This window comes from Pogona vitticeps, chromosome 2 (assembly GCF_051106095.1).
Source record: "Pogona vitticeps strain Pit_001003342236 chromosome 2, PviZW2.1, whole genome shotgun sequence".
NCBI lineage: Eukaryota > Metazoa > Chordata > Lepidosauria > Squamata > Agamidae > Pogona > Pogona vitticeps.
This window is the reverse complement of record NC_135784.1, coordinates 197,836,267-197,856,043: the sequence shown is the minus strand read 5'-3', so window position 1 is coordinate 197,856,043 and position 19,777 is coordinate 197,836,267. Positions and strand designations below refer to the sequence as shown.

The window sequence follows — 19,777 nt, the reverse complement described above, 5'->3', positions numbered from 1 at the left end:
CAGAATCCTATTTACCTGATCCTTTTATTTACCCTGTTGGTTGTTTCAATAAACCTTGTTCTTTTGTTTATTAAAATCCATTCCTGGTCTGTGTGACTCCTTATAGGGAATGGTTGGTGGCAGCATAACTACAGGGTGGGATACTCCAGTAGGTCTGGGGTTGCCACAGAGACCTCTTAAAACAAGGAAGAAACAGTTGCTTTATTTACTGCAATTGCTTAGGTTACAACAGATATAAAAAGTCCACGCAGGTACACTGCTAGTGCATAAAAATAAAATATCAGTTTGTATCTCCATTCATTCATTCATTCATTCATTCATTCATTCATTCATTCATTCATTCATTCATTCATTCATTCATTCATTCATTCATTCATTCATTCATTCAACTGCCCAGTTAGTGAGTTCACACCACTCTGGTTGGGGTACAAACAAGCAAAACCCCACCCACTTTGTTCCCATAAAACGTACAGTAATGACAATCAGAATGAAGATATAGCCAACTCAAGTGTTGTGGTTTACAAAAGCCTGAGGTTCAAACATTAACATTTACATAATCTGAGAGTCAGATGTCCTTAAAGGCTGCCTTACATAACTCCGTCTTTGAGTAATTTCTTGAACATTGGGAGAGATGGAGCTGATGTACCTCAAATGGTAATTCCACATCCTTCTTGGCTGGTTGTGCAGGCTACATTCAGGAGAAGGAAAGGGGCTTGTCATCAGATGACAACACTTATGTAGACTGCCTTTCTCACTAAGGTTGAATATGCCATCTCTAGGGCCAGCAGGGATGTTGACATAGAGGGAACAGGTCCGTGGGTATGCTCCTGCCCTCCACCTCTCAGAGGTTTACTGCTGAGAAGTTAACAAGAGTTTTTGTGGTGTCCTGGAAGTCTTGTGTGGAAAATGCCAGCGGTCCTTTGTCCTTAACCCCTGTACTTTCTGTCTTCATTTCTGCCTTCATTCTCCACCACTCTCCCATTGCTCTTTCTGCAACTTTGCAGAAAACTGAGAAAAACAGACAAGACAATTAAATGTTTTTTCATTAGCAGTCACTCTCTAGCCCCTGCAGCTCTCCTTTTCAGAGGCTGCAGGTTTCTTGCTTAGGGACAGCGAGATACAGGTGGCTGTACTGGAGGTCAGGCAAGGGATCAAACACTGGCCCCACTTAAGATTTTTCCTCTCATCCTGGCAGGTGAGAAAGTTGTACATTCTCTAAACTTTCTTAAAATCCACATCACCACACAACTTTGTCTCTCTTTCACCATACCCAGGTTCCTTTCCTGATGATAGTGGTTGAAAAGCCCACTGGTTAACTTATCTGGCTGCAGAGCAATTCCAGTGATCAAAAGATATAAAGACTTGGGGAAATCAGACTAAGAGAAACTTGATGTTGCAGAAATTGGTGCTTTCTCTCACTTTCACTTTCACATTCCTTAGGAAAGTAGAAAGCATGTTGTGTTGGTCTCGCATTGAAAAGAAATGCCAATCAGGAATTCAAACCAGCTATATTTGAAAAACAGACTAGGTCTTTCATGCCAAAAGTCAAGGCAAAGGTAATGGGTAGATGAATGGAAGGACAGCTCAATAAATAGACTAAAAGGTATAGAGTTCTTTTGAAGATGGCTTGTCCGTCAGAAAGATTAACAGATCCATGTCTTTCCTCCCTTCCTTAGCTCTTCATGGTTGCTCTGGGTTATCTTGGGCTATTTATTTATTTGTTTGTTTGTTTGTTTGATTGATTTGTATCCCACCCATCTGGTCTATGCGACCACTCTGAGCGGCTTCCAATATAACAAAAACAATTAATAAAATAACACATAGTTACATAAATCTTCAAATAAGAATAAAAAAAAACCAAGAAAATAGAGTAAAAATAAATAAAGAAAAAGTGAGAAGAAGGAATCAAGTACAGTGGTGCCTCGCTTAGCGATTGCTTCGTTTTGCGATGGGTTTCTTTGAGGAATTTTCTGCATCGTTTAACGATGTTCTCTATGGGGGAATTTCACTTAACGATGTCCGTTTTTGCTCATTTAAAAGTGTCTTAAAATGTTTGAAACCTGTTTTAAATGCTTGGAATAATTGAAAAGCATTGGACTGTCCATTCAATGGATTTAAATGGGGAAAACAAAAAATCACCAAAAATTAACGAAGACTCAGAACAAAGCCAAACTAAGTGTGCATAGGTTTCACAAGGTGCACTACCGATTCCAAGCATTTAAAACAGGTTTCAAACATTTTAAGAAACTTAAAAATGAGCAAAAACGGACATCTGAAAGCCACTGAAATGCATTGAGTCGGCTTCAATGTATTTCAATAGCTTTCCGATGGGGGAAACATTGTTTCACTTAGCGATGTTTCCTATGGGGATGTCACATACCGCACTGATGGTACCTGTCTGTCATGGGTTTGGAGGGAAAGTTCCATCCTATGGGGAGTGGAAGGCGGGACATCAGGGGGGAGGAGCTGTACTGTATATATTTGGGGGAAGTCCTTCGTAAGAGAGCTGACGTGGAGAAGTGGAGTTGGAGTCTGTGGGTCAGACTGGGTACAACTGTTCGTCAGATAGTACATACCTGATAGGTTCAGGTTTCTATCTAGGTAGCCAGAACGGATAAGTTCAGGGTCTGTGCGTTACCTTAAAGTGTTCCGTGGGAACCAATCTGTTGTATGTGTATGATTGGGACTATCCCAAGTTCCAGTATCCTATTTACCTGATCCTTTTATTTACCCTGTTTGTTTTTTCAATAAACCTTGTTCTCTTGTGTATTAAAATCCATTCCTGGTCTGGGTGACTTGGGAGAGCGAATGGTTGGTGGCAGCATAACTACAGGGTGGGATACTCCAGTAGGTCTGGGGGTTGCTACAGGGGATTTTTGCTTAAGGACGATAATCCGTTCCCATTGGAACGGATTAACCGGTTTTCAATGCATTCCTATGGGAAATGGTGTTTCGCTTAACGATGTTTTCCCATAGCGATGTTTTTTTTTAACCAATTAACATCGTTAAGCGAGGCACCACTGTATTGACTGGAGGGAAGGCCTGAATAAACATCCATGTTTTTAATTGGCTTTTAAAGATACCCAGCATAGAGGCCACGTGAATCTCCGGAGGGAGGTTGTTCCAGAGGCAAGGAGCCACCACTGAGAAGGCCTGATTTCGTGTTTTTTCCTTCCAGGCCTCTCTCGACGTCAGGCTCCTCAGCCTCACCTCCTGACCCGCACAGGTGATCCGGGTAGAACTTGGTGGGAGTAGGCGTTCAGCCAAATATCGAGGTCCTAAACCGTTTAGGGCCTTATAAGTAAGCATTAAAACTTTGAAGTTGAAGCGAATGGGCAGCCAATGCAGTGCGGCTAGAGTAGGAGAAATATGCTGGTATTTTCTCACTCCATTAAGGAGTCTGGCTGCCGCATTCTGCACCACCTGAAGTTTCCGCATCAACCTCAAAGACAGCCCCACGTAGAGCGCGTTACAGTGGTCTAATCTTGAGATTACGAGAGCATGCACCAAGGTAGTGAGCACCCCCGTATCGAGGTAGGGCTGCAGCTGGGCAATCCGCCAAAGGTGGAAGAAGGCAGTGCAGACTACCGATGCCACCTGCGTTTCCATGGTGAGCGCCGGGTCCAGATGGATCCCCAAGCTGCAAACCCCACTCTTAGTGGCCAAGGTCACCCCCCCAAACGAGAGTCACCCAAGCTGCCACCCACGGGGGCACCCACCCTCAGAACCTCCATCTTGTCCGGGTTCAACCTCAGCCCATTTTCCTGCAATCCATTTGTGAGGAGGAGAATAGAGAGACCACTAAGAGTGAGCCGTCCCCTCAGGTAATTGAGGTAGAATCAGAAAAACCAAAGAAACCCGAGGCAAAAAGACAAGCAGAAGAGGTAGAGGAAAGTCGCGAGACGAAAGTAGAAAGAGCTCGAGAGGAAGGAGCGCGCGCGAAAGAAAAGCAGTTGAGACCGTTAGATAGACCAGAGGGAGGAGACAGGAGACCGGTTCATGGTGAAAGGGAGAAGAAACCAGTAGAAAGACCTGAGGTGTTAAAAGAGAGAGAGAAGATAGATGTATTCTTAACAACTGAAGAAGGAAGCGTTTCTAAAGAGACGGAGAAAGTGTCTGTCTTTAGAGAGAGCGAATCCGGGAAAACAGAGAGAGATGTCCAAGTCTTTTCAGTTCCAGTTAAAAGACCCTCAGTGAATCTAACGAGTGAAGAGGAAGAAAACCGAGCTAGCAGTAAGATAAGACCCATCATCCCTGGTTTGAGTCCGGAGGAATGGAAGGTGCTGGTGTACCCGATGAAACAAGGTCCAGCACGTCTGGTACATCATATCCCACCAGAATTAGAGGAAAGAGTCCAGAGAGAGGGAGATTGGGCCCGCCACCCTTGTTGCGGGACCCTGTGTGCAGTACGAAACAACTTCATGAGGCAACCAACGGAGGAGGAGGAAAAAGCAAGAATTTACTATTAAAAGATTTGAATGAAGAAAAATCCATGTTATGGTTTTGGGAGAGTTCTCCTCCCCAGTTATCAGTTCAAAGTTCTGTTGTTTGTAACCAAGAAGAAGAAGTGAACCCAATAGTGAACCCAATTGTTAATAAAAATACTTTAATTTTCAATTCTGACTCCTCTTTTGTCTCCCCGGGAAGAATTACTCCTCAAGGTAATAGAGAACCCACTCACACCATTGCAGTACGGTCCCCAGGCAGCGCTGAAGGGACAGGACGGCATCACCTGCAGTTGGTGAAAAGGAGATGTAGAGCTGGGTGTCATCAGTGTATTACATCATCTTACATCATCACATTCTATGGCATTTATGTTCCTTGCCCCACCAACCTATAAGTTGCCATAGGGACAGTCATTAACACTGTTGCATCATCACCATTCCATTGCCTACTCCTTAACAGACGCTTCGTCGGTTTGGGAAGGTGGAGGTGCTCTTTTCTGGGAAAAATACTTCCCCAATCAATTTATTCGCGAAGGCAGGTAGGACACTGTGCTATTTGGGTGTTCAAATAGCTCTCTTATTTATTTTTCTACAAGGGTTACAGAGAAGCCAACTGTGAAGCTACAGATGCATAGCTGAGAACTCTATCAAGTCTTTGGATAGGTTAGATCAGGTAAAACACATGGAAGTGGATGTGGGAATAAAAGGGGATAAATTGTCAGGAGGGGGGAAGAATTTTACAGCTCCACAGCCACAAGGAACAATCCAGCAACTTTGGTTAGAACCATACTTCCTATGGAAGCCAATGGTGTTGAGGATCGCCAAGCCTAAGGCCTGTTCCATGATCCTCCATGGGACAGAGGTTTCACTCAAGAGGCCTGGACCTGAAATTTTCCCAAACAAAGCAACAACTCTGAAAAGGGGTTCAAGAAAGAGAGGCACAGATCTCAGGGCAGGCCTGCCTACAGGAATGTCTAGATGCTCTGTGCAGGTCCTTGTACTTCATTCCGGCAGAGGGAATGGGATTAAGAAGCCTCTGAAGGTTCTAAGGGGAGACCTGACCCATATTTGTTTGACACTGCTTGTGTCTGCACTAAACCTTCAAACTAATCTCAGTTTGAGCGAAGTCTTCACCTGGCAGACCATATATGAGGACTTATTTTGATCTGCTTTGGCTACAGAATACTTCTGTTCCTGGAATCAGTCCACGGTCCCTGGGCATGCACCGGCCTATAAGCTGGCCAGCACATGTGTGGGCAGAGGCAGCAGGCTGGCTCTGGGAACAGAAGTTGGCCCGCTGTCTCTGAAGGTGATGGAGCTGGCAGTGGCAGCAGTGGCTGGTAAGGCTAGTGGTGTCAGCGGGTGACCGTGGCTTGTGGTGGTGCTGGACAGCTCACGTCTTTGGTTCCCAATCCCAAATGTCCAAGCCTTGGAGTGACTCAAGTGACTCAAGACTCGGACTCAAGGCTTGGGGACCAGGACTTGGTACCAAAGACTCACACTTAGATTTGGGACTTGGGACTTGAACCCCAAGACTCACACTTGGACATGGAACTCATGTCCCAAGACTTACCAACATCCTTGGTAGATACAGATCTAGACATAGATATCTCTGTGTGTGTGTGTGTGTGTGTGTGTTTAAAATCTCTCTCACACACACACATACACACACACACACAATACCATATACAGCTGTGCTGATCACTCGAGTTATGGAAATAAGTATTTTCAAATAGGATATAGGATAGGTATTAATGAATTATATTAAATAGATGAGTAAACCCTTGGTAGCTTTTTGTACAGATTTACTAAAGTTTGTTATATTATTTTTTTAAAAAATGAGAGTCTCAGGTGATTAGAAAACTTACTTTTAGGCTATTTCTAGGTAGTATTTGTGGGTTTCTGTATGTGAGCTTGTTTATGTGTATGAGTGCTTCTATATGACTTTAAAGGAATTACTGAATAGTCTAAAATATTTACTTATTACAGCCCAAAGTATTTTGTGTATGTATTTAATAAAGTATATATTCTTTATTTGGGTTGTTTAGTACTTACTGTCTTTCTCGCCATTTTTACATTTACCAGGAGAGCATTAAGCTAAAGTTGTAGTGCCGTTTCCTCTCCTTCCTCCTATGGTGGAAACATTCAAAAGAAAACTGGACAACCATCTGTCATATATATATTGATTTGGATTCCTGCATTAGCAGAACTTAGGACCCAATGCTGATGGAAAAGGTTTCAGGAGTTAACCTTGAGACAAAATTCAGAGCCGGAATCCCAGAGGCAGTGCGTGTCGTTCTGGCAACTCCTGTGACATGATTGGAACCAGTTGTATTGGCTCTTGCCCTTCCACTGGACTATTTCAGCAATGTGTAGAGGGGGGATTTGCTGCTTGGGTAACAACCTATCCTTCATATTATTTTACCCAGGCTTTGTGCTCTGGAGAGGAGACTCCAGCTTCACATATAGAGTTGAAATAACACGGAAGTAGCAGTTACCGGTTATAAGTCTTTGCTCAATTGGCGTAGATCATGACACCAGGGGCTACCTCCAATGGTGGGAGAGGTCATTGCACCTCACTAGGTAACAGCAGCCCGTCTTAAGCTGGGCAGTCCCCAGCCAATAAGGCGCTACCTCGCCCTGGTCTGTTAACCTTAAAGGGTGCGTGGGGTTTAGGGTGAAAGCCAACAAGCAGATCGATAACCCTGCACCATGCAACAATCATAAGAAATCTTCTGCCCTAAAGTTGGGCACCTGGAATGTTTGGACAATGACCCCTGGCTTTTCTGACGACCTGCAGGAAATAGATGACATGTGCAAGACAGCTATCATTGACATGGAACTGAGTAGGCTGCAGATGGACATTGTTGCCCTGCAAGAGACGAGATTGCCGACATGGGATCTGTCAAAAAAAAAAAATTCTTATTCTTCTGGCAGGGAAAACCACTGAATGAGATCAGGGAACATAGTGTTGTCTCTGTGGTCAGAAATACTCTGTTGAGATCCATTGTTTCACCTACTGTGGGGAGTGAAAGAATCCTGTCTCTGCAGCTCTACTCATCAGGGGGACCGGTCACCCTTATTAGTGCATATGCACCAACACTGTCATCCACAACAGAAGTCAAAGACAAATTCTATATGACGATTTGGCGGCTACTATCAAAAAAGTCCCTGAGATAGAGCCGCTGTTCATTCTCAGAGACTTTAATGCTAGAGTTGGTGCTGATCACAATTCTTGGCCCACTTGTCTAGGCCATTTTGGCACTAGGAAGATGAATGAAAATGGCCTACACTTGCTGGGGTTTTGCTGTTATTATGGTCTTTGTGTCAGCAACACGTTGTTTAATACGAAGCTTCAACACAGTTTCCTGGAGACATCGAAGATCGAAGCATTGGCATCAGCTCAATTTGATTCTCACTAGACATTCTAGCCTTCCTAGTACAGTATTACGATCACAGACAGTTATCAGAGTGCTGATTGAGATGCTGATCACTCCCTGTTGTGTAGCAGAGTAAAACTGCGAACAAATAGATTGTATCACACAAAAAAGGAGGAAGACCACATATTGACACCAGCAAGAATCATGATAAAAGAAAAGTGGGGGAATTTGCCCAGGCACTTGAGGAAACCCTTCCAGGCTTGGCTGCTACAAATGCACCTGAACAATGGGAACATTTCAAGAATGCTGTGTATAACACTACTTTGTCCACATTTGGCAAGAAGACCAAAAAGACGGCCGACTGGTCTGAAGCCAATTCAGAGGAGTTGATGCCAGCCATTGAGGATAAGAAGAGAGCTCTGGCAGCATACAAAGCCTGTCCTAGTGAGTACAACTTGCAGGCTCTTGCAGGCTGCCAGGAGATATTCCAAAAATTATTGGCTTCAGCTCTGCTCTCAGATACAGATAGCAGAGGACACAGGTAACACTGAAGGAATGTATGACGATATCAAGCAGGTTTTAGGTCCAATACAGAAGAAAATTGCTCCCCTGAAGTCTGCTACAAGCATGATCATCCAGGACTGAGCACAGCAGATGGAACACTGGATGAAGCACTACTCTGAATTATATTCCAGAGAGAATGTAGTAACCAAAGAGGCACTAAATAACATCAAGTGCCTGCCTGTCTTGGAAGAGTTGGACAGCGAACCAACTTTAGCAGAAATAAAGGCAGCCTTGGATTCCCTCACTGTTCAAGTGCTGAAGTGCTGTAAAGAGATCATCACCACCGAACTGTATGAAATCTTTTTTCTTTGCTGGAGGAAAGGTGGAGTACCACAGGACATGAAGGATGCAAACATCGTCACATTGTATAAGAAGAAAGGAGACAGAAGCGACGACAATAACTACCGTGGCATCTCTCTTCTCAGTGTTGTAGGGAAGCTGCTTGCCCGTGTTGTGCTGAAGAGACTCCAGGTTCTTGCAGACAGAGTCTATCTAGAATCACAGTGTGGATTTCGAGCTAATAGATCCACCACTGACATGGTATTCTCCCTCAGACAGTTGCAGGAGAAATGTAGGGAACAACGACAGCCACTCTTTGTGACCTTCATAGATCTCACAAACGCTTTTGGTTTGGTTAGCAGAGACAGCCTTTTTAAGATTGGATGTCCACCTTGACTCTTTAACATCATCAGGTCCTTTCATGAGGAAATAAAGGGCACTGTAGTTTTTGATGGCTCAACATCAGACCCCTTTGACATCCAAAGCAGAGTGAAACAGGGCTGTGTCCTCGCACCAACACTTTTTGGGATCTTTTTTGCTGTCATGCTGAACCATGCCTTTGGAACTGCAACAGAAGGTGTCTATCTCCGGACTAGATCAGACTGAAAGCTCTTTAATCTCTCTAGATTGAGAGCAAAGACCAAAGTCCAACTGAAATGCATACGGGACCTCCTCTTCGCAAATGATGCAGCCATTGTTGCCCACTCTGCTGAAGACCTCCAACAACTCATGAATCGTTTTAGCAAGGCCTGCTAAGACTTTGGATTAATAATCAGCATGAAGAAAACACAAATCATGGGTTAAGGCGTGGCTCACGTCCCTCTATTACCATCTCCACACATGAATTGTGTACCTTGGCTCTCCCTAGATGTCAAGCTGGATAAACGCATCAGCAAAGCAACTACCATGTTCTCCAGACTCACAAAGCGAGTATGGCTTAATAAGAAGCTGACGGAATATACCAAGATTCAGGTCTATAGAGCTTTTGTCCTGAGCACACTCCTGTACTGCAGTGAGTCCTGGACCCTTTGTGCACGGCAGGAGAGGAAGCTGAACAGCTTCCATATGTGTTGTTTCCGACACATTTTTGGTATCACCTGACAGGACAAAGTTCCAAATACAGTAGTCCTAGAATGAGCTGGAGATTTTACAATATACACATTACTGAAACAGTGATGTCTACGTTGGCTTGGGTATGTCGTGAGAATGGCTGACGGTTGGATTCCAAAAAGTCTCCTATATGGAGAATTAGTGCAGGGAAATCACCCCAGAGGGAGACCACAGCTGTGATACAAGGATATCTGCAAGCGGGATCTGAAGACCTTAGGAATGGACCTCAACAGATGGGAAAACTTGACATCTGAGTGTTCATCCTGGAGGCAGGCGGTGCAGCATGGCCTCTCCCAATTTGAAGAGACCCCTGTCCAGCAGGCCGAGGCAAAGAGGCAGTCCTGAAACCAGCAAAATCAGGAAGCTGGACAGGGGACACACTGTATTTGTCTTCAGTGTGGAAGGGCTTGTCACTCTCGAATTGGCCTTCTCAGCCACACTAGACACTGTTCCAAGTCCTCCATACAGAGCACGTTACCATAGTCTCTCAAGACTGAAGGATGCCTAATGTGGACTTCATGGCTTTATAGGCCCCTTCCAACTCAATTATTTTATGATTCTATGGGTTGCCATAGCTCACAACAACAGATCAAATGAGGCCTAAACCCTTTGTGGATGCTCCAGTGATTGAATTGAGACTACTAGACATTGGACACATGGACTGATTAATTTTAATGTTAAAGTATAGCCTTTAATTTGCACAATCAGAGCAGGATTGTTAAATGATGCATCTATTTGATCATCATTAATTCATAAAGAAACATAAGTCAAACATGACTTGATGAAAAATAACAACAGCACTGTGTTGTTTCCCTTAAACCTGCTGGTATTAATCATCATAATCACAATCTTAGAACTGCAGAGCTGGAAGGAACCCTATGGATCATCAAGTCCAGCCCTTGTCAAGGAGGCACGGTGGGGAGTTGAACTCCCAACCTCTGGCTCTGCAGGCAGATGCCTAAACCACTGAGCTACCCAGTATTTTCCTGTTACGCAGTTTCAGCTACATAAGCAGCAACACTTACTGCTTGAGCACTGGAACTAGTGGAAATTATACCGTTTCCCCAAAAATAAGACATAACCTGAAAATAAGCCCTAGTATGATTTTTCAGGATGCTCCTAATATAAGCCCGTGAATCTATGAACTTGCGGACTTTGAATTTGATGGAAGAGGCGTATAGGAAAAGGTTTAGAGAACTGCAGATGAAGGCAGGAGTACATCCATGGACGATCGCCCAGAGAATGAGAGCCAACCTGGTGCAGTGGCTGAAACCAGAAGAAAGGACCAAAGAACAATTACTGGAGGTAATCATTATGGAACAGCTAGTCAATACTTTAAGTACGAATGTGAAAGTTGGGTACAGAAGAATAACCCAAAGACGTTGGAAGAGGTGCTCCGCCTAGTGGAAGATTATTGTATGGCAGACGACGTCGGTAAGGAAAACTCCACCCCATGGGGTGAGTGTGGGAGAGCACGCGAGAAGACGGCAGTGCCAAGCCCAGGAGTTGGTTTGTGATGCACACCCGAGATGAATGGCGCAGCGAAGAATCGTGGGTGCTCCTTCAAACCAATGGGCTCAAAGCCAGTGCGACCCATCACCTTTGATCACCGCTTGTTCGAGCTGGGCACTGGTCTGAAAATGGGCAAGGATGGATGCCCTGTGTGTTTTGATTGCAGCCTACCTGGACATGTGAGACAAGACTGCCCAGGGGCTGATTGTTCCTGGGTAGGATAGCAACAAAAGACAGTAGAGAAATCTGGGCCAGAGCAAGCAGGTTGGGAGGTTGGTAGAAGCATGGGTGAATGGAGAAAGGAAGAGGGCATTGATAGACACGGGGCGTGGCAAGACTTTGGTACGAGACTTGAAAGAGGAAAAGATGGGGGAAGGACTAGTGGTAAAATGCATAAATGGAGACGTTAAGACTTACCAAACAACGTGGGCAGAAGTGAAAGTAGAAGAATCACAATGGATGAAGGTGGGGGTGGTTCCAGGGTTGTCTTGGGAGATGTTATTAGGTCGGGACTGGGTGGGGACCCGCTCAGTACTCGCCTCTAAAGATGGTTTGCAAGGGGACTGTACAGAGACTGAGGATGAGAGCGATTTTTACAGGAGACGTCATGCAAACAGACACAAATGTGGCAGCAGGACAACCCCACCCTGCAAGAATATCTTCAATGGACTCAGGAGGTGGGAACTATAGTAAGAGGGAAGAAGGGGTTGGAAATATGTGAGGGGTTGCTGTACTGGGTAAATGAAGAAGGGGGATGACAGCTGGCAGTGCCACAGAAATGGAGGAAGAAGGTTTTAAGGCTGACACATGATATACCAATGCCTGGACACTTGTCAGATGGGGAAATGGGACCACAAATAAAGCAAAGGTTCTGGTGGCCAGGGATGGATAAAGATATCACAGATTACTGTCTGACATGCCCCAAGTGTCAAAAAACTCAAGCCAAACCCAGGTCTGGGGCGGATCTTATTCCCATGCCCCTGGTGGATCAGCCTTTTCAGAGAGTAGGTATAGATATCATGGGACCATTGTTACGGTCAGCTGGGGGGCATACTCACATCTTAGTTATAGTAGATTATGCCACCCGGTATCCAGAAGCTATACCATTGAGGTCTACCATGGCCAAAGTGTTAGCGAGGGAATTGATGCAGGTGTTTTCCTGGCTGGGTTTTCCCAAAGAAGTTCTAACCAATCAAGGCACAAATTTTGTGAGTCAGACCTTTAAAAAGATGTGGTGTTTGCTAGAAGTGAAGCCGGTTCATACAGCTGTTTATCACCCTCAGACAAATGAGCTAGTATAAAGGTTTAATAAGACATTAAAAGGGTATGCTAAGGAAGTTAGTGATGGAGAAACCTCGAAGGTGGCATCTATTGATAGCCCCTCTGGTGTTTGCAATTTGGGAGATACCACAAGCTTCCACTGGTTTCTCTCCGTTTGAAATGATGTATGGGTGGAATCACAGAGGAATCTTGGACCTAGTAAAAGTCAAGTGGGAAAGTGGGAAGGACGAAGCCCAGATAGTGGTGCAACAGTTAATAGAGATGTGTGAACACCTACGAAAGGCAACAGAAATAGTGACGGAAAATTTACTGAAGGTGCAACAAGGATAGAAGAGAAGATATGACACAAAGGTCAAACCTAGACAATTTGAACCTGGGCAGAAGGTGTTACTGTTGATGCCAGCTGAAAATGCCAAGTTGTTTGCCAAATGGCAGGGCCCATATGAAGTTCTTCAGAGAATAGGTCCAGTAGATTATGAAATATTGATGCCAGACAAGAAAAAGAAAAAGGGGTTTTTCCATGTGAACCTCTTAAAGGAATGGAAGGAACGGGAAGCCTTACAGGGAGAAGTGGGAGAGGAAAGTTTCGGCCCTGAAGCCAACAGTTGCCTGCAAAAGGACCTAAGAATTACTATTAATGAGGACTTAGATGAGAAACAACAACAGTTGAAAGAGATTGAACAGGAGTTCCAACATATGTTTTCAGGAGTACCAGCGTACACAACCCTGATAGAGCATACAATTAACACGTTACACCATGTAATGGTGCGATCAGGGGGAAGGAATTGGCCTCATCATTTAAAGGAGATGATAAACAAAGAAATTGATGAAATGTTAGAGTTAGGAGTGATAGAACCGTCACATAGCCCTTGGCTAAGTTATCCCATAGTAGTGCCAAAGGCAGATGGTAATGTACAATTGTGTATAGACTTTAGAAAGTTGAATGAGATATCTAAGTTTGACGCATATCCTATGCCTAAGATAGAGGACTTGCTAGAGAGGCTAGGAAAGGCCGAGTATTTCAAGTTACTGGATCTCACAAAGGGCTATTGGCAGATGCCCCTGAGGAAGGAGGACAAGAAGACAGCTTTGTCACCCCCAAAGGGCTGTTTCATTTCTCCCGAATGCCATTTGGGTTGCATGGCGTTGTGGCCACCTTCCAGAGATTGATGGACAAGGTGTTGGAACCAGTGAGGGAATTCTCAGGGGCCTACCTAGATGACATCTAGATTTACAGCAACAGTTGGGAGGGGCATCTAACTCACCTCCGCAGGGTACTGACCAAACTAGGAAGAGCAGGGTTAAGAGTGAACCCCATAAAATGTAAGATAGCTCAGAAGGGAGTAAAGTTTTTGGAGTTGCAGGTAGAGCAAGGAAAAATCCAACTGGTGTCTGATAAAGTTGATAAAGTTGCCTGAGCAGTACCTTGAACTAAGAAGGAGATACAACAGTTTCTGGGATTGGCAGGATATTATTGCCAGTTTGTCCCTAACTTTGCAGAAATAGCAGCTCCCCTTACGGATCTAACTGTAAAGAGGAAATCGAATAAGGTAATCTGGGGAAGACAGGAGCACCAAGCTTTCGTGAAGGAAATATTGGCAGAACTTCCAAGTAGATATGCTCCCGATTTTACCTTTTGTAGTACAAACAGACGCTTCTGACAGAGAAATAGGGGCAGTGTTGTCACAGATATAGGGGGAAGTGGCGTATCCAGTAATATATCTTAGTAAGAAGTTGAGTACATGAGAACAGAAGTATGCTACAATTGAAAAGGAGGCTCTAGCAGCTAAGTGGGCAATACAGGCACTTAGATACTACCTACTAGGGGCTGCTTTCACGTTGGTCACAGACCACGCCCCATTGCAATGGATAAATTGGATGAAGGACACTAACCCTAGGCTGACACATTCGTACTTAAGTCTCCAAGCATTCACGTTCAAGGTGCAGTACAAGAAGGGCAGTACCCACGCTAACACAGATTATTTTTCCCAACAGGGAGACAGGGGCGCAGAAGCAGAAGAGAGGACGACCCACTCGTCAGGGGGGCGTGTGAAGGACAGGAGGCTAGTGTGCCATCCTCAGCAAAGGATAGACAAGAAGAGACGTGCGGATGCGTAGAGGGGGAACTCATAAAAATAGAAGAGGAGGAGGTAAAGGAGGGAAAGATGGTAGAGGTACCTGTATGTTTAGCGGAAGACAAGGAAGGAAACAAAGGGGAGGAGCAAGATCTGATAGTGTCGGAGGAGGTTATAAAAGAGTGGAGTGATGCGCGGGAATTTAGAGTGGAAACTGACAAAGAGGCAAACACGAATGACAGCGCAGTGCAGACAGATGGGAGTGATAAAGCGGCTAGTAAGGTCTGTGATTTGTTAAGAGAATTCCCGAATCTTAAGACAGGAGGGGGATTTCTCCCCAGGCCCGCCTTGCCCAGAAGTGAGGGGAAGGTGGTGAAACCATTAGAATGGACAGTTGTGGTTTACCCCCGCAGCCAAGGTGGAGGGAGGAAAGTTGTTTCATTAACTGAGTTTGGGGCTTTGGGGGTATAATGGAAGAGTGGCTCCATTTAAATTTTCTTTAAATATAAATTATGCATCAATTCCTAGAACATCAGAATTTTAACTTATTTCTTAAAAAGTTTAATTTGGGACTCAAATTTATCCTCACTTTTGTTATCTAATCACACTGCAGAAAGATTCAGGAAGCAGTATTAATGGTGATAAGGTCCCCCCTGTTGAGGTCTCAGTCGACTTTGTAGAAGGCAATAGAATTTGAGAAGCAATAGTTGCAGACAGACTTACTAACAGTCATCCATACTATTAACCTTTTACAATTAAGGGCTCATGCAGGTGGAGAATTTATTCTTTCTGCTTTGTGCTGGTTGGCATCACTTAGTGCCTAATAAGCATGGATCTTACTGTTGGACTACAGCAACCTTCGTATGCTGCCTTTAAGAGATTTTAGATGGGAGGGATCGTCATGGATTGGGGTTAATGTCAGTCTATCCAGCAGCAGTTTATTGTTCCCTCTCTGCCTGGGAATTTTGAAGAAAGGCCACTTTTTTCAAGTCAGGCATTATCCACAAATGCTCACATTAAAATCTAACAGTCTCTAAGGGGCTACTATGTTTTTGTCTTTTTTTATTAGGGCTTTTTTTAAAAAAATTGTTTTTACCTATAAGTCTCTGGACAGTTAGCAATGGAGTGTTCTGTCAGCTATGTAGTCTGTTGTAATAGTCTGGCATATAATAAGCCATGCAATTACCACTCTGTTAAGCTCTGCTCATGTAACCAGACAATATTTTCTACAATACGATGTTTTTGATCTATGAAGAACTGTGAGTAAAAGGAAACCTTTTATTCTTTCTCATACCAGTGTCATTGAGTGAAGTATTGAAAACAGTTATTGCCAGCTGAGGAAAATGAAGCAATAAGGGGTGGTCTATTAAGAAAAGACTTGAAGCTAATTCTGCTCTATACGTCCCTGAACTTTAATCCTCTGTGTAGTTAGAGGGTTTCTAGTCACAAAAATTTCCACACACTCTGCCAAGATTGACTGTGGTTTCCTTCCACATGTATTCTTAAACCTCTTCTTCTCCTTAAGAAATCAGTCCTTCTTCAAGAAATGTTTCAAAAATATTTCAAAAACCTTAAGGAATCCTTTAAAAAATAATATTCTCTGCTGGGTTTTTATTTCTTGTTATTTTAGTAGCTCTTTACTATGTTTCAAATGGGAGCCCTTGGCAGAGGACATCCCCTGCTAATACATTTCAATAGCCTGCTGTCTTTAAAAATAACTTATCTTCAGGTATCCCAGAACTATATTCTCTATTGGAATTTTTTATTGCCCTTCTTGTTTTAGCATAGTCACATGAAACTGAAAGCCTCTGTTCTTGAAAAACTTGCTGCCTGAAATCCATTTCCAGAACAAAGTAGAAAAAAACATACAAAAATGCCAACTGGAGGCAGTTAGAATATCCTTTAGGAAATCCTGGTTTTTGAGACTTTCCATTTTTCTTTAATATCTGTACACATTCTCTTGACACTATTGAGACTAATTTAAGCCTTGTGTTGTCTGGATGGTGGAGAAAATACCAATCTTATCAGCACACATTGGAGTAGACATAGGGGAACAAATCTGCTATCTGGATGAGGAGTAACTTTCTTGCCTCTGGACCAAAGTGTTATGATCTAAGGGCCTAGTTAGTTATAATTGTAGTTACAAATTTGAAAATGAACTCTGTTTATTAATTATTCAAGAGCAGCCAAAATAATCACTTTTAGGTACTTTTTTTAAAAATCAGAATTATGCAGGACACCACCCTGTGCTAAAAAAAATGCACCTAAGCAGTGAGACCATGCACCTGTCTCCCACAACTGTAAAAGTAACTTACACCGTTAGTTAAATTTTAAAAGAAGTAACATTATTTCTCATTAAATTGTAATCACAGAACTAATTTTGGTTACTAACTAAAGTAGCCTGTCACAATCAATAGGGCTTGTGTAAATTATGATTTAGCAAGCACAATTAATATAAAGGGTCTACTAATTTGCCCTGACAATTACGATTATCCCGCAAGATAATTTAGTTTAGCTCAAGGAGATTAAAACTTCAGAAAAGCACTAATTATGGGCAACATTATTTGCAATATGTTGCTTTCAAACTATGGGAAGAAAGTGGTGAATGTTTGCAGTAATTAGGATCCATAACCAGCTGGAAACGTCCTAAAGCCTGGCATGAGCAAGCGAACTACGCATATCAGAGTACTTTCATTCATTCATTCATTTTTCCTGCCCAGCTAATGGCAGAGCTGGGCAGGAAATTGGGATGGAAAGTTACAGTTTTTCGGGCTTTTTTACACACACACACACACACACACACACACACACACACACACACACACACACACACACACACACACACACACACACACACACACACACACACAGAGAGAGAGAGAGAGAGAGAGAGAGAGAGAGAGAGAGAGAGAGAGAGAGAGAGAGAGAGAGAGAGCAAGCACTCTACTTCCGTCTCGGATAACGAGCCCAAATCCTCTTAGCCCCATTTTAAAAGCGAAACCACCCTCCACCCTTAAACGCCAATCCTATTGGACGCCTGCACGTGTTGAGAGAGAGGGAGGGAGAGGGAGAAGGCGGGGCTGCAGTTGCCTGGGGCGGGGCTGCTGAGGCGGCGCATGCGCAGCCATTGTGTTCGATGCGATGCCGCCCCCTCGCACCCACCCCCCCAACCCCAGGTAGCTCGGCAAGAGGTTCCTCCGTACCTGGGAGAGGCGTGAGCGTCATTGGCTGCGTGTCGGCGGAAGGCGGGGTCGTCGCGCGAGTGCGCTGCGCAGCTGTTTGCCAAGCCGGGGGTCGCGCGCGAGAGTGCGCGCGCCGGCGGTCAGGCCAGACAGAGCGAGGCGGTGTGGGACGAGGCCGGGGCTGCGGCTGCAGCAGCGAAGAGAGGACGCGCCCTCGCCGGCTTGGGACCCCAAGGGTGGGTGGGGATCGCCGCTCGCGTGGGTGAGTTGGGGGGCGGTCTGCTCCTCCTTGCCCTTGCTGCCGCTTTTCGGGGCTGAGGCGTTGCAGTGGCTCCAGGGTGGCGAGTGCGTTATATGGAGCACACTCCTGCTCGAAGGCTGATTTTTCTTTTAAAATTAAAAATAAAAACCACGCCCCATTCGTTATTTAAACGGGATCCCCTTCCCCACTTGAAATCCGTGGGGTGTCAAATATGTAATGTCACTTGTGCTCCCTTGTATCTGTTCTGAGATATATTAACCTCGGGTAAAATGCTTGTTACCTCACGGTCTCTCACTTTGCGGTCTCTGGTATGTTTTCATTCCGTAGGCAGTCATGTCCGCTTACGTTGGGAAGGGAGGATAATCTTTATTACTGGCCCGGGTAGCTCCTAACTTTGCCCTGGTCTCTTTCCACCACCCCCCATTTTTGGGGGGAGCTCTAGTTATCTTCTGGTTCACCATTTTCCTGACTTCTGTGTGTGTTGATCCTGTGAAAAATGTCTTTTGAGATTATTTTTGTGATTTAATATTCCGGAGCCAGAGGAAGTCAGGCGAGGTTTCGTTTCTTGATCAGCAATCTTTGGTATCGCTGAAGCCTCAGAGGGTGCAAAATCACCACCACTGAAAAATCCTAAATCCGTGTTGGCTGCAGGAATGCCTGCAGCATAGTAAATATGAGCAATGCCAGATCCTGCTTGTTTATATCATAACATTTTAGAACTTTTTTCTTTTTACAGCGTTGGCCTCTAAAAAGCAGGACCCAATCTTAAATCAGATGAATGACTGCACTGCCTGGACCCTACATTGAATACTATCAAAATCATGGATAGATTCTGTCCAAATCCAACATATGTCCCAAAATTCTTATCAGTTTTTTTTTTGTACGTAACCATTTGGATCCCCAGTACAGTATTCATGGCATAGAATGACCCAACATGTTACCTTTCATCATACCATGCATGTTCACTGTTTTATAAGATGCAGCAGGGTATTGTTCTGGCTTGATGCTGAGCTGTGATTTAGCATAATGTGAAGGATCTAAGGCAGATGAACTCCTCCTTTTTATTTTCAGTGTGGTCTTGAGGTGACCAAAAGGTTTTGCTGCTATTTTAAACAGTCTGTGGCTGTGTCATAATTTGGTTGAACTTTGCTTTGTTTTAACTGTTGTTTAAAGTAGGTGTGGACAACTGTGGCCTTTCAAATGGTTTGGATAACAGCTCCCATAATTCCTTATTATTGCTTATCCCAGCTAGTGTTGACAAGAGATGTAAACAAAAAAAAGAAAAATCTGGAGAATGTGCGTGTTTTTTACCAAAAAGTCTGGAGTGTGTGTGTGTGTGTGTGCGCGCGCGCGCGTGCGTGTGTGCGTGCACATGCACACACACAGAGAGAGAGAGAGATTGGTAAGAGAAAGAATAAAAATATCTGTTTACTCACAATTCTGAATAGATCAAGGCAAACAATGTTTTGTAGAAATACAACTTCTTACCTGAACAGAACTGAACTGATTGTCTGGTTTCATACCTACTACATAAGTAACAGAAGACTGACTGAAACTGACTACATGATGATTCTAACTGTCTGATTGGGAAAAGGCAGAAAAGATATTTTAGTAGAGAGACATGGCTGTCTTCAAAACCTGAGGCACACAGAGAACAATTGGTTTACTGCTAAATCAGTTGGCAGTA

The 19,777-nt window shown here is 44.1% G+C and overlaps 1 protein-coding gene and 1 long non-coding RNA gene across 3 annotated transcripts in view; one reads left to right on the top strand and one right to left on the bottom strand.

Moving 5' to 3' along the window:
- Nucleotides 1-900: 900 nt before the first annotated feature.
- Nucleotides 901-17,966, bottom strand: LOC140704786 (uncharacterized). The gene is made up of 2 exons (XR_012084213.2): nt 17,850-17,966; nt 901-1,008 (listed from the first exon to the last, which is right to left on the bottom strand). It is a non-coding gene; the product is annotated as an uncharacterized LOC140704786 (long non-coding RNA).
- TDRD7 (tudor domain containing 7) overlaps nt 17,922-19,777 on the top strand; it is a 35,416-nt gene continuing 33,560 nt past the window's right edge. The window contains exon 1 of one of the 2 annotated variants that reach the window (XM_020791332.3): nt 17,922-18,064. The gene's annotated coding sequence lies outside the window, so the exon portion shown is untranslated. Of the gene's footprint in view, nt 18,091-19,777 lie in introns of both variants that reach the window. The other variant, XM_020791331.3, reaches the window with a different exon arrangement.